The sequence below is a fragment of the Anomaloglossus baeobatrachus genome, chromosome 2 (assembly GCF_048569485.1).
Source record: "Anomaloglossus baeobatrachus isolate aAnoBae1 chromosome 2, aAnoBae1.hap1, whole genome shotgun sequence".
In the NCBI taxonomy this organism is placed as follows: Eukaryota; Metazoa; Chordata; class Amphibia; order Anura; family Aromobatidae; genus Anomaloglossus; species Anomaloglossus baeobatrachus.
The window spans coordinates 225,626,415-225,645,323 of NC_134354.1; the positions used below are offsets into that span (position 1 = coordinate 225,626,415).

Sequence of the window (18,909 nt, forward strand, 5' to 3'; positions counted from 1 at the left end):
ACCCCATTCTCAATACTGCAACTCCCATTCGCTATACTGTCCACCACCCTCATTTTCCCTTACCCCCCCCATTTTCCCATTCTGCTCCATCACCCATGCTGCGCACCCCCATCATGCTGCATCCTCCATGTTGTGCCCCCACATCATGCTTCATCCCCCCATCCTCCATGTTGTGCCCCCACATCATGTTTCATCCCCCCCATCCTCCATGTTGCGCCCCCACATCATGCTTCATCCCCCCCCATCCTCCATGTTGCGCCCCCACATCATGCTTCATCCCCCCCCATCCTCCATGTTGCGCCCCCACATCATGTTCCATCCCCTCATCCTCCATGTTGGCCCCCCCCCTCCGGGTTGCTTGTTCGGCGCGGTCTTCGGCTGTAAAGCGCTTACCTGCTCCAGGCTGCATCTCCCGTTCTCCATGGTGTCGGCGGCGGCTGCTGCAGGATCTGACATCTTGCTCGGCGGCGGTTCCATCACCCGTCCTCCTCTGCGCGGCGCTGCCTCACGCTGCTGTGACCTCTGCACAGTGAGTGCAGGGCAGCATGTCGGGGCGGGGAGCTGATTCCAGCTCCTCTGACCCCAGAAGTGCCGGCACGCTCACAGTTTCATTTATAGTCGCGTGTTATAGATGCGACTATAAATGACTGCGGCGCCCCCTCCCTCCTCCAAAAAGGCGCCGGATTTAATAAAGAGTTTGGAGGAGGGAGGAAGATTTTAAAAAATTTATTTAAAGTTTTGGTCTGGGCGCCGCCCCCCTGGAAGGCGCCGCCCCAGGCACGTGCCCTCAAGTGCCTAATGGCAAATACGGCCCTGTGTACGGTGCTAGTTTGTGGGGTGACCGGCAACCTTATTGTATTTCAGCGTGCATGACAAATTAGTGTAAATGGACCTTTATTCGCCTCTACTGAGAACATACATAGACTCAGCTGTTCTGTGTGTACATACGCTGGGAATTCATGCCTATCAACTGAGCAAGTGACTGACAGCTATTTAGGGTAACTGGCTTCACAATTGTAAATTACAAACTTAATTAATTTACCATTATATTTTATAAAATATATTAATTTGACAGAAATTACCTACGGTACATATTGCATGGATTGGAAGTGCTAACTTTGTAAATCAGATCAAACTAATTAGAAGCTCTGTATTAATTAAATTCCCTATCTCTAGTAATAATGGACGGTGGCTCAGTGGTTAGCATTGCAGTCTTGCAGCGCTGGGGTCCTGAGTTCAAATCCCACCAAGGACACCATCTGCAAGGAGTTTGTATGTTCTCCTCGTGTTTTCGTGGGTTTCCTCCCACACGCCAAAAGACATACAGATAGGGACTTTAGATTGTGAGCTCCAATGGGGAAAGTGTTCCTGATGTATGTAAAGAGCTGTGGAATTAATAGCGCTATATAAAATGAATACAATTATTATTATTATTATTAATTACTTATCAGAAGTGGAGCAAGGTTCTCACATCTAATCCTAATTATCTACTGTATTTCTGAAGTGACAAGAACTGCAGAAATAAAATACCTTGTGGCAATATAAATTCATTGCTTGACTTGCAGATGTTAAAACTTGTAAAGTTGGAAGAACTGTACTAATATTCCCTGGGGGAAGTGCTATGTTTTTTTAAAAAAAAATTCTGAAACTGTAATTTTAAAGAAATCATGGAAAATTTCCAATAATAAGTCAAGTGTTTTTTTTTACTTATCTTCCTCTATGGAGTGCAGTTTTGGATGGTTACTGTTCTCATTTTACATATCAAACAGAAGGATTTTGAAGAATCTGCAAAACAATAGGTGGTTCACATGCCCCAGTAGCCACTTTACATATGTTAAGAGGCCATGTTGGGCTGCAGGCTACTGAGGAACAAAGGCTGTTTGCACCTCTTGGAGGACTATAGCTTGGTACATTGCTGGTCCCTACAAAGAAAGACTGAACACAATCAAAATAATCACAAAGGAATTCTGTTAAATTGTGTAAAAGTCATGCAGATATAGATTAAAACACCGGGGAGATCCATGGGTGTGTTCCCATAAATGTATGTGCACCGTGTCAGGATGTGACATGTGAGGCGGAGGCGAACTATAAATTATGCCAAGCATTCTGGGCAGATGCCAACACCCGGGCACTAGTAAGTGAATCAGTAGCATCTCATAAGATGAGTGTATTATTTGGGCCCATAGAGAACAATAACCTTGTGCACCACCTACAGATCAGCCTTCTATATACAACCTCTGCTTTCAAACACGAAGCACCAAACAGTGCTACTGTGTGCTGCAGACGGACTCCGCTGACCGCTTACATTCCTCTCCGCCATTATAATGCAAGTCCGAACAAAGAACGCATTCACAATGTATGCCAGATCAACAATTGAGTTAACCCCCAAGTGATCAAATAAACTAAAAGAAAATTATTTTCTAATAGAGCAGCATGGAAAAGTCTAGCACTAATAACAGAAATTACAATAAATTACATTTACACTGTGTGTCACACAGAGTTAAACACCCGCCGATCAACAACATGCATGCTGGTGGGCGGTAATATAATAACCTGTTTACACAGGCAGAACACATTTCTGATGAATACAGAATGATCAGTAATAAATGCCTAGATGCTAATGTTCTCGGCAGCACGTCCTGTTTACCCAGTAAAGGGTGCTTTACACGCTGCGACATCGCTAGCGATAGCTGGCGACGTCGTGCGCGATGGCACCCACCCCCGTCGTTCGTGCGACATTTGGTGATCGCTGCCGTAGTGAACATTATCGCTACGGCAGCGTCACGCGAACATACCTTTTCAGCGACATCGCTGTGACCGCCGAGCAATCCCTCCTTCAAGGGGGAGGTGCGTTCAAGGTCATAGCGACGTCACTGCGGCGTCACTAAGCAGCCGCCCAATAGCAGAGGAGGGGCGGAGATGAGCGGCCGGAACATGCCGCCCAACATCCTTCCTTCCTCATTGCCGGTGCCGCTGCCGAGAACGATTATTTTTTGTGTAAACCAAAACATCAATTCACCTGACGAGCAAGCATTTAGCTCTGTGCTCCTGCTCGCCGGTCTTGATTGGAGACATGCTGGAGCCAGGCACTCCCAATTCATTAGGCAGTGCATGCCTCAATGAATCCAGAGGTTCTGAACAGTGGTGTGCGCCTCATCACAAATCTCACTTCAATTAAGGACTGGAGTAAACTTTGTGGTGTAAGGGAATGCTGTGGCTTGCCATGAATTTCATAAGGAAGGGTTGCCACGCCACAGATCCACCCACCTACCTTGACGAAGTTGAGCAAATAAGATGTAAGGCTTTCAAAACTTGCAAAATTTTATAACAGTTTCAGGTGTAGACAAAAATCTTGCGACTTTTCAAAGTTTCTTATGCCAGAATTCTGTTGTAAACCTTTTGATTAATCAGGGACTTAGAGTTCACCCTCTACTAACCTACCTAAACACAATAATGCCATTTGCATGGTTGGCTCTAACATAACTTTCAGCAGCATGCTCGCTGTCACAGGGTTATATTTGACTGTTAGGCTGGGACCACACGGGGATTACTGTGATCCCCTCGCATGACACTCGGCTCACGCTGGCAGTACGGCAGAGCAGAGTGTCCCTGCGACTGAGGTCCGATTGTGCAAGCGGACCTCAGCTGTGGGGGGTGAGCCAGCATTGTGGAGGGGCAGGCCGGTGCTGCGGAGGGGCGGGCTGGCACGGAGGAGGGGAGGGAGGGATTTATTTCCCTCTCTTCTCCGTAGCCGGCTATTGCCATTCTCGCACTGCACTCGCAGTATGGTACACTGGTGTACCGCGAGTGCAGTGCGATTTTTCTCTCGCCCCATAGACTTGAATAGGTGTGAGAGAAAACAGGATCGCATTACTGTCGCAGCATGCTGCTATTGTTTATTTTGGTCCGATTAGGGCTGAGAAAATAATCCAAAGCGCTTTGCTTAGTTACCCAATATTTACCCTGGTTACCAGCGTACGCCGCTTACACACAGTCGGTGCTCGTTGGTCTCCCGCAGTCAAACACACTGATGCGTCCTGCCCTGCGGACGACCAAAAAATGAACCATAACAGTGTGTAACGATCAGCGATTTCACAGCAGGGGCCAGGTCGCTGCTTAGTGTCACACACAGCGAGATCGCTGATGAGGTCACTGGTGCGTCACAAAACCTGTGACTCAGCAGCGATCTCTCTATGTGAGAAGTACCCTTAAGGCTAGGCTACATTCACACTGTTTTAATTTCTTCATCTATTATTTCTTGTCATCACTATGTAGGCAGGCTGAGCTTTGAGTCTAAAGCTGGGTTCACACATAGCAACAACGACATTGCGGTTACGTCACCATTTTCTGTGACGTAACAGCGGCCTTGTAAGTCGCTGTTATGATCGCTGCTTAGCTGTCAAACACAGCAGCAATCATAACGTCGCTACATGTGCAGAGAGCAGGGAGCCGCGCACACTGCTTAGCGCTGGCTCCTTGTTCTCCTAGTTACAGTACACATCGGGTTAATTAACCCGATGTGTACTGCAGCTACATGTCACAGTGCAGAGAGCAGGGAGCCGCGCACACTGCTTAGCGCTGGCTCCTTGCTCTCCTAGCTACAGTACACATAGGGTTAATTACCCGATGCGTACTGCAGCTACATGTGCACAGAGCAGGAGCCGGCACTAGCAGCAAGTATATAGGAAAAGTCAGCTCGGGCACTCATAAGACAAGAAAAAGTGGAGAATATTGATACTTTTGATTCCAATTTTATTCATGCAAAGGTTTATAATATGACGTTTCGGCCATACAATTCTGGCCTTTATCAAATAAATGTTCTGAAAGAGTAAAAGAAAATATATATCCTAGTGAATACATAATGTTATTCTCACATACATGTACATTCATTTTTACATGGTGCATGAAACAAAAACATTTTTTGGGCAAATATTTCTTAAGGAACAAATCAAAGAAAATAAACCTCAATACACGTTATGGTGTGAACAAACAATAGTCCAGAGGTTGAGAAACCCTAATGTTTACAAGACCCAAGTGCAAAATTTATTACAATGTAAAAGAGTACATACCACAAGAAACGTATATAAGGCTAGACTGGTGAAATTGAGTTCACATGTGTTGGCCAATGGACCTTAGTAATCAACCTGAAGTAAAAACAGAGTCGTCTAAGACAATTACATATATTTTTCATATATATATACATACATAGAGAGAGGACCGGTAGATAGAATGTAGAACAGGGGGTATAGACTAAAAATTTCAATCCAATTACCTTTGCTATTATCTATATGGTATACCTCTTGAAGACACAATGTTCATTAGAGTGCTGTGGCGTATGGCCCACTGAATGGCATAGAATACAGGGAAAGCAGCAAAAGTTAGATTAGAATGTCAATTAAGTGGAGAATCTAGTAATTTTGACTCCATAATAGAGTAACATATAGAGATATATGCATTATATTACCTTTACTATTAGTTAAGGGATGAATCACCCATGAGCCTCATGTGCAATAAATTGCTATGGTGTAGAACCTACCAAGTTGCTTTGAATACAAAGAAACAGAATATATAAGTACAAAGGGGAAAAAGGGGTGGAGGGGATGAAATACATGGCCTTTATCACTCACCACAATATGTGTCAAGCTCAAATTTAAGCAGTATAGGTGCAAGACTCCAAATCCTTGGAACTATAATATACAAAGAATGCGCATCAATATACGCTATAAGCTATGTTCTGGCAATGAACATGTAGAGATAATGGGGAATGCTACCAACCTTATTCCACTGTCAGGGTCCCCTAAGGGTGCGTGAGCCCTGTATCAACAGCCCCCTTGTAGAATTCTATAAGAATATCATAGTTAACTGCTGTATTGTATATGCCATTCAAATGGTGAAAGTTCCCGTTAAATACCTGAATTTGCCAGATGCAGTGGTGATTCCGTGGGGATGAAAGGCTATGTGCAAAGTGGAAGTCCGTGGAGTCCAAGGTGCCGGTGCATGCATTGCGGCCGCCATTTAAAGCTAGGGCATGTGAGTGGGAAGTCCCTAATGGTGAAACGCAGCGCCGTCCGTGGAACGCAGCCGCGCGCATGCACAGGGGGATCCCAGCCAGGAGTGTCCCCCGCGCATGCGTGCCGGCGAACCACAGGCGGCGTGTGTGAGTGTATCGGGTCGCCAGCCGTGGAGCACAAGCGCGCGCACAAGCAGGGGAACCCGCACGCGCGCGCCCGCGCCCCACACACGGCGCAAGGGCGTGAGAGGAGTGACTCCATGTATGGCAGACACGAACGCGGGCACGGGTCTATGTAATCCCCGCGGCCGCGCACGCATGCGCACACACATTGGACATGTGAGATAGACAATTTCCAATGTAAAGGCGTGATGTGACTCCGTGATGACGTTTATAGTGCCTAAAAAGGATGAAAAAAAGAAGTTAGTAAATTTATAATGGCAGACTAACATTAGCATCATAGCAATATTGGTATATGGTTATAGATAACCTCTAAAATACCCCATAAAATTTTTAGTGGTTTTTATGAAAAAATCTATCGGTCCCCTAGAAAATAATGACATACATATATTTCGTGTATTACATTAGTAGGACACCTCATATTCCCGATTCAGCCCGTTAGGCTCGAGAGTCTGAAGGGTGTAAATCCAGAAGGATTCCCTTTCTTTTAATTTTTGGATCCTATTGCCCCCCATCCTACTTAGTGGGATATGTTCAATCACTTGATAACGCAGTTGTGAGACCGAGTGGCCCGCCTTCATAAAATGAGCTGGAATGGGCAGAAGATCATATTTACACCGGATCGTAGACTTGTGTTTACTTATCCGGTCTTGGATATGTTGGGTGGTCTCCCCAACATACCCGAGACCACAAGGACACTTTATGAGATAGACCACATATGATGAATCACAAGTGAAAAAATCCTGGAGATGAAAAATCCTCCCCGTACGTGGATGGGAGAAAGAGCTACCCTTTGTCATATTTGAACACTGCATACAATGCAAACATGGGAAATTGCCCTTACGTGCAGTGTGAAGCAAGCAAGAGCGGCGGAGGCTGGTAACGAAGGTAAATATCGGGTAACCAGGGAAAGGTCTTCCCTTGGTTACCCGATGTTTACAGTGGTTACAGCTTTCCGCAGCTGCCAGACGCCGGCTCCTGCTCCCTGCTCGCTTCATTTCGTCGCTCTCTCGGTCACACACAGCGATGTGTGCTTCACAGCGGGAGAGAGACGACGAAAAAATGAAGCAGGACATTCAGCAACGAGCAACGACCTCACAGCAGGGGCCAGCTCGTTGCTGGATGTCACACACAGCGACAGCGACGTCGCTGCAACGTCACAGAAAATGGTGACGTAGCAGCGACGTCGTTGTCGCTGTGTGTGACACCACCTTTAGCAATGGATCAGTTAAAATGCTAAAGTAAAAATTACACCTTCAGTTTTTCATCTATTTTTAACGGATCCCTAAGCTGTAATGTCCAAGTCTGATCCAAAGGATTAGAAAAGAACATACTTACAAGTCTCAGAGGATGACGGACAAGTCTTAGAATCAAAAGGATAGATGGCGAATAAGCCAAATTAGCAAATAAGGAGACCTGTACACAGTGGATTTTCAGCAGAGTACAACATTTGAAGGGGTCAGAATTAGTCACTGATTTTGCTGTGATCCTTAGGGGTATTTCACACACAGCGAGATCGCTACTGAGATCGCTGCTGAGTCACGTTTTTTGTGACCTCATTAGCGATCTCGCTGTGTGTGACAGTGAGCAGCGATCTGGCCCCTGCTGTGAGATCGCTGCTCGTTACACACAGCCCTGGTTCGTGTTTTTATTGTTGCTCTCCCGCTGATAAGCACACATCGCTTATCAAGCAACAATCCTGAATGTGCAGGGAGCAGGAGCCGGCGTCTGACAGCCTATGGTAAGCTGTAACTAAGGTAAACATCGGGTAACCAAGGTGGTTACCCGATATTTACCTTCGTTACCAGCCTCCGCAGCGCTCATGCTGCCAGTGCCGTCTCCTGCTCCCTGCACACGGTAAGCTAAGCGGTGTGCGCTGGTAACTAAGATAAACATCGGATAACCATACCAGATGTTTACCTTAGTTACCAGTGTCCGCAGCTTCCAGACGCCGGCTCCGTGCGTTAATTAACCCGATGTGTACTGCAGCTACATGTGCACAGAGCAGGAGCCGGCACTAGCAGCAAGAGTGGCGGAGGCTGGTAACGAAGGTAAATATCGGGTAACCAGGGAAAGGTCTTCCCTTGGTTACCCGATGTTTATCTTGGTTACAGCTTTCCGCAGCTGCCAGACGCCGGCTCCTGCTCCCTTCATTTCGACGCTCTCTCGCTGTCACACACAGCGATGTGTGCTTCACAGCGGGAGAGCGACGACGAAAAAATGAAGCAGGACATTCAGCAACGACCTCACAGCAGGGGCCAGCTTGTTGCTGGATGTCACACACAGCGACAGCGACGGGACGTCGCTGCAACGTCACAGAAAATGGTGACGTAGCAGCGACGTCGTTGTCGTCGTCGCTGTGTGTGACACCACCTTTAGAAGACTCTGTATTCTGAGGCTTACAGCACAAATACACATCTAATCTAAACAATTACATGACTAAGTTGTCTAACTCAGTTAATGTCACACGTCTAATTTCTGTAAAAATTCTATTCAAATCCTTAAAAATCCCTGTTCCTAGCCATTTTATTTATATTACACCCTATTTGCTAATGGTTATTGTTTGGGGACACCCATAGACAAGACAGCATAGTTTATGTAGAGCAGGGCACATTTTAATGTCAATGCCTGTCTTCCAGTCATTGGAGGTAAATTAGAATGCGCATATAGTTTATGGACAGTAGAGAAATCAGAGCGTCTTCCCAACTCATTAAATCTTTATTACAGGAAGACTACATAGCACTATTCTGACAACAAACAGAAGAGAATGGCAATGCCATGTTATATCCCAATCGGAGGAAGGAATGAACGGAATTCTCGCCTGGTGGCTCTTCATTATGGCTCGTAGAGGGAATTCCCTTTATAGGTACTGCCTTAAAGTATAAATTAAAATATCTTCCTCACGTTATGGAAAACACACCTTAATGAAGTTCATGCTGACGTCATCTCAGACGCTTGCTCATAATGCATCATCAAGTAGGGATGTTTGATTCGATAAATGCAAAACACCTAAGAGGCTGCTTAGAAAGCCATGTCCGTAAAGTCATGGTATATGTAAAGCTGTTGAAGCCTCATAAATAATTTATGTATGGCCTGAAGCACAATGAGTGCTATACACTTCTGGTTCTACATTCTATTCGTACTAAGCAAAAATCTCTTTTATATAAAAACAAGGTGGTACACGTTTCCAGATTTTACATATTAGAATACGCAAGAAGAGAAATATTGCAACTCATGTCTCATCATCACATATAGTCTCAATGCAGTGTATATATTATATAGATGGAGCAATCACATCAAGTATGAAGTATCATTAGTAGCGTCATCTAGTCCTAACCGACGTATACTGGGTAATCACAGTGATCTGTGGGATTACTCAGATTCCTATTGACAGACATAAGAGAATGTGGTGTGTCCACTCAGTGTCTAAATGAGAGGTGTATATGTAGTGCCAAGTATGGGATTGGCATTACAGAGAAACGTTTGGCAAGCAAAATCTTTGGTTTTGTCCAGACAGGCTCTGATCCGTTTTTGGTACATATCGTTAGCACAGATGTCCTTCCCTGACAGTGTCCTCCAGGCAAATTCAGTCATTGCAAATACCATGTTTGTTAGGAATGAAGTCAGAAGTCTACAAGTTGGGTAATAGGAACCAAGATAGGAACTCACGTTATGATTGGTTTTAAGAAAACTGGAACAAACTGTAGTTAAATGGGGCGATTTCTCGATATTTATTTGAAATTGTAATCATAGGCACATGGAAACCATACGGGTGGTATCATTGTCAGCCAATCTAAAGGCCCCTTTACACACTGCAACATCGCAAACGACATCGCTGTAACGTCACCGGTTTTGTGATGTAATGGCGACCTCCCCAGCGACATTGCAGTGTGTGAAACACATCAGCGACCTGGCCCCTGCTGTGAGGTTGCTGATCACTACACATCTCTCAGGACCATTCTTTGGTCCTTTGTTTCCCGCTGTGCAGCATGTATCGGTGTGTTTGACACCGTTACAGCGACTTTGTTAGTGACTTCCCTTTCAAAAAGCTGCTTTACAACATCCCCAATGACTAGCTAGGTCGTTCTGCAGGTCCGTGTCGCTGTTGCGTCGTTTTCCAGGTATGCCTGTTTGACAGTTCACCAGAGACTCACCAGAGACTTTGTAACGATCCTGGCCAGGTTGGGATCGCTGGTGGGATTGCTAGAAAGTCTCAGTGTGTCAGAGATTTGTGGATCTTTCCATTCAAATTTTTAGTATACTGGAGATCTATAGTAATGATTTCAACAACCTTGCATCTGACCCTTACATATGGCATATATAAACTTGGAAAAGCTCCCAGCATGCACATTGGCCCTGATTCATCACTGCAATTAAGACAGAATTATGATGTAAATTGCCTGGAAAAGTTGCAACTTTAGTTTTCTTTCACACCAGGTTCTTTTGATGGAGCTATAGTGAAATGAGGTGGGGGGGCCTAACCTCTGGCTTATATCAGAAATCTTACCCTAGTGCACAGAGATTTACACTACTCTTCAGAAGCTCCCGATTCATTAAGTGGTGGGCAACTCTTAAAGGCGTTATCCAGGACATGTTTTGTTAATTATGTGCCTAAAAACTAACAGGTAAGTACGGTAGTTGCTAACTCCATGCTTATAAGGCCCAGTGCCGCTCTCTGCCGCCTCAGCGCTGTCACAGACCACTCCTGCAGGTGATTCTGTGGCTTCTGTTGACGTCACGTCAATAGAGCAGCTGCTTCTTTTCCACTCTTCTCTATTAATGGGGTGTTTCTACCAATGTCATGCTGCCTAACTGTGGGGAGCTGACTGTCAATCAGTATGACGGCAGCAGTTATGCTCCATCCACATCCCGGAAGAGGAAGAGAATAAAATTGTCAGTCTTGATGAATAGGGGCCTATATGTCAAACATGTTCACAGAGCTCCATCCACACAAGAGAGCAAAAAAAGTCATGTGGGCCTTTGTCAAGCAGTATGCATAACTACACCGTACTTTAACTGTGTAGGAAATAAAGCAGACTTACACAGAGGGCAACACACAAAGAAAAATAGCATGCAGTGTACTATTCATCTTACAATATGGCCCTAAGGGCAACATATGCCTTTCTATGCTGTTATAGTGAAATCGTTACAGCCTTCTGTCAGAGGCATGCAGTGGTAAAACTTAACAACATGTACACCTCAAAAAGACCAAGACAATGTGTGGTGAGCCTTATACCGGCCATGTACAGGTATTTATACATGAAGTCAATCATAAGCGACTACTGCAAATAATCCAAAGTATGCATTATCACAGTCGGTAAAAGCACCTCAAGGCCCTGAGCAATGCTCTGGTGCTCTTGAGAAGTGGCTGTTATGGAACAACTAGAAATAGGCCCGATGCTATCACATCGGGACTGCGGTAAACTGAACATCTGTCTATGCTTAGTGGTGCTGACTAGAGATGAGCGAGTATGCTTGTTACTACTCGGTACTCGCACGAGTATCACTGTACTCGGGCTACTCGGCGGGGACCGAGTAATCTCGCGATACTCTTGCTGTACTCGTGGTCTTCATGTTGGCGCTCTTTTTAGAGCCAGCCCTTATGCAGGGATTGGCTGGCAGACCAATGCAATGCCACAGCCCTGTTGTGGAATTGCAGTGATTGGCCGGCCCTCACAGAATGACCGTGCCTTTAGCCCGACACTTCCCCGCTCGGCTACGGCCCCTCCCGTACTCCACTCCGCGTGTATATTTATATGCACGCTTACACACACGTACGTTTTTTTATTTAATTTACAGATTTATGGTTTCTACATGCTGCCGGGGTCATTTCACAAAAATACTCGGGTCTCCCATAGGATAACATTGGGCTCGGTGCTCGGGCCGAGTACACGAGTATCTTGGGAGGCTCGGCCCGAGCCTCGAGCACCCGAGCTTTTTAGTACTCGCTCATCACTAGTGCTGACAGGAGCAGTGGGCATGTGTCACATTCTTTGCGCTTTCCAATATATCTGTTGTATGTTATCCCTTTGCATTGGTGTATTGTATGTGTTGCGTTATTTGACTTCTTTCACCCCTATGCACTGTCTTTTCCTTGTTGTGTGCTGTGTATTAGTATCTGGTATTGTGTTTCTTGAGCTGTGTTCACTATGTGGTGTCCCCCCTGTGTGCTGTTGTGTGTGTTTAAGGCCACGTCTCACTAAGCGACATCACTAGCGACATCGCTGCTGAGTCACGTTTTTTGTGACGCAACAGCGATCTTGCTAGCGATGGATGTCGCTGTGTGTAACATCCAGCAACAACCTGGCCCCTGCTGTGAGGTCGCCGGTCGTTGCTGAATGTCCTGGACTATTTTCTTCAAACGCGATGTCCTGCTCGGCAAGACGCATCGCTATGTTTGACACTGTGTGACAGGGTCCCAATGACAGCAGAGATCGTTATACAGGTCGCTACAGCGACCTGTATCGTTACTGAGCCGTTGGTAAGATCTGACTGTGTGACATCGCACCAGCGACCTCGCAGCGATCCCTATCAGGTCGCATCGTTTTCGGGATCGCTGGTAAGTCGCTAATTGTGACAGGGGCTTTACACTATATGGTCTCTTGTAAGCTGTTGTGACTACTATTGGAGGAGGTACATTGTTTTCTGCAGCTTGATGTGTGTGTGTGTGTGATTGTCCGTTCCCAAAGTGGACCAAAAAACAAAAGGAAGTGAGAGGATACAATTTATTAACATGTCAAAAATAATGGCAAAGCTTCTTTCTTTCTTTTACATAACAGTAAAGGGGGCTTTACACGCTACGACATCGCTAATGCGAACTCGTTGGGGTCACGGAATTGGTGACGCACATCCGCCCGCATTAGCGATGCTGTTGCGTGTGACACCGATGAGCGATTTTGCATCGTTGCAAAAACGTGCAAAATCGCTCATCGGTGACATGGGGGTCCATTCTCAAAAATCGTTACTGCAGCAGTAACGATGTTGTTCCTCGTTCCTGCGGCAGCACACATCGCTCCGTGTGACACCGCAGGAACGAGGAAGCTCACCTTACCTGCCTCCCGGCCGCTATGCGGAAGGAAGGAGGTGGGCAGGATGTTACGTCCCGCTCAGCTCCGCCCCTCCGCTGCTATTGGGTGGCCGCTCAGTGACGTCGCTGTGACGCCGCACGGACCGCCCCCTTAGAAAGGAGGCGGTTCGCCGGTCACAGCGACGTCGCCGGGCAGGTATGTGTGACGGGTCTGGGCGATGTTGTGCGGCACAGGCAGCGATTTGCCCGTGTCGCGCAACAGATGGGGGCGGGTACCCACACTAGCGATATCGGGACCGATATCGCAGTGTGTAAAGCCCACTTAACAGAAAGACAATAAATGGAAATGTTATTATAATCTACAGTATTTCTATGTATTAGGTATATTGATGTAAATATATTATTTATGTATGTATGGGTAAACTATGTATATCTGTATCTATAATGTCTCCTCGATCTATATATGTCTATATATCTATCATCCATGTTTATCATATTAAGAAATCATATATATATGTATTTAGCTGTGTGACAGCGGGCGGGGAGGCCCCTGGAGGGACCTTAGTTAACCTTAGTCATGGCAGCAGGCTGACTCGGGTAATTCTATAACATGGACATGCTGGGAGGTGTAGTTCCCTCCTGTAATTCTATAACATGGACATGCTGGGAGGTGTAGTTCCCTCCTGTAATTCTATAACATGGACATGCTGGGAGGTGTAGTTCCCTCCTGTAATTCTATAACATAGACATGCTAGGAGTTGTAATGGCTGTACGCTGTGTGTACGTGTCGTCTGTGTACATGTGTGTGTACATGGCTGTGTGTACGTGTGTGTGTGTGTGTATATGGCTGTACGCTGTGTGTACTGTCATCTGTGTACATGTGTGTATGGCTGTACGCTGTGTGTACGTGTCGTCTGTGTACATGTGTGTGTGTATATGGCTGTACGCTGTGTGTACATGTCGTCTGTGTACGTGTGTATATGGCTGTACACTGTGTGTACGTGTCGTCTGTGTACATGTATAAATATATGGCTGTATGCTGTGTGTACGTGTCGTCTGTGTACATGTGTGTATATATGGCTGTACACTGTGTGTACTGTCGTCTGTGTACATGTGTGTGTGTATATGGCTGTACGCTGTGTGTACATGTGTATATATGGTTGTACGCTGTGTGTACGTGTCGTCTGTGTACATGTGTGTATATGGCTGTACACTGTGTGTACGTGTCATCTGTGTACATGTATAAATATATGGCTGTATGCTGTGTGTACGTGTCGTCTGTGTACATGTGTGTATATATGGCTGTACACTGTGTGTACTGTCGTCTGTGTACATGTGTGTGTGTATATGGCTGTACGCTGTGTGTACGTGTCATCTGTGTACATGTGTATATATGGTTGTACGCTGTGTGTACGTGTCGTCTGTGTACATGTGTGTGTATATGGCTGTACGCTGTGTGTACGTGTCGTCTGTGTACATGTGAGTGTATATGGCTGTACGCTGTGTGTACGTGTTGTCTGTGTATATGTGTGTGTATATGGCTGTACGCTGTGTGTACGTGTTGTCTGTGTATATGTGTGTGTATATGGCTGTACGCTGTGTGTACGTGTTGTCTGTGTATATGTGTGTGTATATAGCTGTATGCTGTGTGTACGTGTCGTCTGTGTACATGTGTGTGTATATGGCTGTACGCTGTGTGTACGTGTTGTCTGTGTATATGTGTGTGTATATGGCTGTACGCTGTGTGTACGTGTTGTCTGTGTATATGTGTGTTTATATGGCTGTACGCTGTGTGTACGTGTTGTCTGTGTATATGTGTGTGTATATGGCTGTACGCTGTGTGTACGTGTTGTCTGTGTATATGTGTGTGTATATAGCTGTATGCTGTGTGTACGTGTCGTCTGTGTACATGTGTGTGTATATGGCTGTACGCTGTGTGTACGTGTTGTCTGTGTATATGTGTGTGTATATGGCTGTACGCTGTGTGTACGTGTCATCTGCATATATGTGTTATTATATGTTATAATTAGCTTAAACATTAAACTTTGATCTTTTTACAGATGTGTCCATTTTTTAGCCACATACCATAGTGAAGTAAAAAGAGGGTTAAACAGTTTACTACACTACTGTATCCAGCTAAAATGAAGGGCACTGCCATATTGGGGGTCAAACAGTTTTCCACACTACTCTGTACAGCTGAAAAATAGGCAGAGCTGGAAAGAGGGTGAAAATATCCAACTACATTATATTGTGTGGCTAAAAACAAGGGCACCACCACACAGAGGGTTAAACAGTCTACTACTCTACTGTGTGTGGCTAAAAAGATGTACACCATCACATAGAGGGTCACAGTCTACTACACCACTGTGTGTGGATAAAAAGATGTACACAACTACACAGAGGGTCACAGTCTACTACACCACTGTGTGTGGCTAAAAAGATGAGCACCACCACACAGAGGGTCACAGTCTACTACTCTGCTGCGTGTGGCTATACAGATGTACACCACCACACAGAGGGTCACAGTCTACTACTCTGCTGCGTGTGGCTATACAGATGTACACCACCACACAGAGGGTCACAGTCTACTACTCTACTGCGTGTGGCTATACAGATGTACCCCACCACACAGAGGGTCACAGTCTACTACTCTACTGCGTGTGGCTATACAGATGTACCCCACCACACAGAGGGTCACAATCTACTACTCTACTGCGTGTGGCTATACAGATGTACACCACCACACAGAGGGTCACAATCTACTACTCTACTGCGTGTGGCTATACAGATGTACCCCACCACACAGAGGGTCACAGTCTACTACTCTACTGCGTGTGGCTATACAGATGTACCCCACCACACAGAGGGTCACAGTCTACTACTCTACTGCGTGTGGCTATACAGATGTACCCCACCACACAGAGGGTCACAGTCTACTACACCACTGTGTGTGGCTAAAAAGATGAGCACCACCACACAGAGGGTCACAGTCTACTACTCTACTGCGTGTGGCTATACAGATGTACACCACCACACAGAGGGTCACAGTCTACTACACCACTGTGTGTGGCTAAAAAGATGAGCACCACCACACAGAGGGTCACAGTCTACTACTCTACTGCGTGTGGCTATACAGATGTACACCACCACACAGAGGGTCACAATCTACTACTCTACTGCGTGTGGCTATACAGATGTACACCACCACACAGAGGGTCACAGTCTGCATCTCACTAAAATGACTAACACCACAGAGAAGAAGGTCAAACATACTCCATTTGCCTAATTTAATAGCTCCGTCAGCGGCACGTCTGAATCGCCACCTCACATTAAAGCAATAGGGTCCAAAATTGTATGTTCTCCCTGTGATTACATGGATTTCTCAACATACTAAATGGGAGGGTCCAAAATAAGAAACTTACAGTAGAATGTTTTCCATATTAGTAATTATAGAATATAATGTATAGAAGATGGCAAAAACTCATTGGCACTACTAACACACCTAAAACAAATTATCCAGAAACCATACACTTGGTATCTCAGGAAAACAAATCTAGCTATGCTCAGGTCACAAGAAACACGAACCACTATCCAAAAAGAGATGAACAAGAAGAGCGGCACTCACCACTGATGAGTGAAAATAGAAGCACTTTATTGGGGTCCTGAAAAAGCGACAGCCGTTTCGCATACATTACGCTTCTTCAGGCGGAAGCGTAATTTCCGTTAAACTGTCACTTTTCATCTTGGTATGTCTCCTCTCCTGATGTGAAGACCACAATAAAGTGCTTGTATTTTCACGCATCAGTGGTGAGTGCCGCTTCTTATTTTTCATCTCTTTGTGGATAGTGATAATCTGTGTACAGCACCTTGGAATATGTTGGTGCCACATAATCAATTTGGCAAGAGGTTTACCGTAAAGTGAAATACGTTTGCAGGAACAAGCCGATGTTGGGTAGATTTTGAGTCGAAAAATGTGCATGTACTTTTTATAGAGGTCAGTTTCCAACATTGCCGGTGCTCCCAGCTTTCCCAGGCACAGCTCTCGTCCTGGCAGCAGGCTATTGACTACATACATGGCAGATTCCAGTCGCCATGCAGCAGACACAGCACCTGCAGGCTCATTTCCACACAATGGAGGGGGAGCAATGCCGCCTGCCGAGCGCTGCCCTGACTCATGCTGTGAGCACAGGCGGCTGGCAGCACAGGCCTCCACTGCTAGGTGTGTCCTGTAGCCCTGAGCCAAGTGACGTCAGCCATACCTGAGCCAGGCGGCCGGCAGGAAGGGGAGCGCACTCATTAGCACAGGATAGCAGGGAGGAGGCAGAAGGGGTCGGCTCCGGGGGGCTCCTCGCTGATCGCCCATTCCAGCACATCGCTCACAGGCGGAGATCCGCGCTCAGGTGGAGGTAAGAGCGGCTTTTCCTGCTCGCCGGTGCTCGGGCTCTGCCGGGCTCGCCCCCGTGTTACCGATCAGCTGCCATATTGCAGTCTAGGTGTAACTTGTGATCGTACATTGCTTACTCCAGGTGCTGTGTCCTACAGGTCACGTGCTGCCCGGTGTCCCGTCCGCAGCTCTGCCTTGTGTTTATCAGGTCTACCCTTGTAGGATAAAACTGTGTTCTGCTTCTAGAATATTCTGGAGTTCCTTCCAGCACTTCTGCTCTCCTATCACTCTAGTCTTCCTGGAAAGTAGGAGTACTATCATGTCACCTTGTACTATAAATCAGCCCTGTCATAGGCTTTCACTGGCAGACTCTCCATTTCTCTTTGGACTTTCTTGTAGTAATGTAACTGATGCTGTGACTATTGGGGTGTCATCTACAGGTGGCCACAATCTCCTTAGTTTTCGGAGTCTGGGGACTCGGTGAGACCCTTCGCCTCTTGGCCAGCTGTGGTTCGGGGTGTGGAACCTCTGTGGTTGGTTGTACTAATGCTCCACAAGGTTTGAGACTTGCTAACATCCTGCAGGTATGGAGACTTAAGACCTTGACTATGGCTGGATGGATAGTGTTTACACAGACAAGTCCATACAGAAGTCTGTAAGGTCAGACAGTGTACACAGCGCGGAATGTGGGTATGCAGCATGCTACGGCACAGTCCCTACATCAGAGACCGCAGTCTACAACGGGCACCAAATTCATCACAATGGCCCATGTGGATTGATCATCAAAAAATAGACCGAATTTATCTTATTAGCTTACATCTGGGTCATATTCAAGTATTGGAGAAGAAACTCTTCAACGTTCCATTCAAAACTTATTGTTTGGACAGTTTCTGCTCCAAAAACCTGGGAATAAAAAAAAACTGTGAACATAACTTTAGGCTATGTGCGGATGGAGGCTGATTTTTTTTTAAAACTGGAAACAAGTTTTTGAGATTTGAAGCATTTTTGTTCTGAAAACTCCTACAAAAAACCCTTCTTCACACAGCCTAAAGGCCTCTTTACACGCAGCGACATCGCTAGCTGATCGCACCCGCCCCCGTCGTTTGTGTGTCACGGGCAAATCGCTGCCCGTGGCGCACAATATCGCTAGGACCCGTCACACGGACTTACCTTCCCTGCGACGTCGCTGTGGCCAGCGAACTACCTCTTTTCTAAGGGGAGGGGGGGGGGCGGTTCGTGCAGCGTCACAGCGACGTGACACGGCATCCGTCCAATTGAAGCGGAGAGCAGCCGCAGGAAAGTGACGCC

General features: G+C 46.2%; 1 protein-coding gene across 1 annotated transcript in view; it reads left to right on the top strand.

The window, feature by feature from the left end:
• The first annotated feature begins 17,416 nt into the window (after positions 1-17,416).
• The window catches only part of IRF6 (interferon regulatory factor 6), a 35,071-nt gene continuing 33,578 nt past the window's right edge, over positions 17,417-18,909 (top strand). Inside the window, exon 1 of the mRNA XM_075333654.1 lies at positions 17,417-17,623. The gene's annotated coding sequence lies outside the window, so the exon portion shown is untranslated. The remainder of the gene's footprint in view (positions 17,624-18,909) is intronic.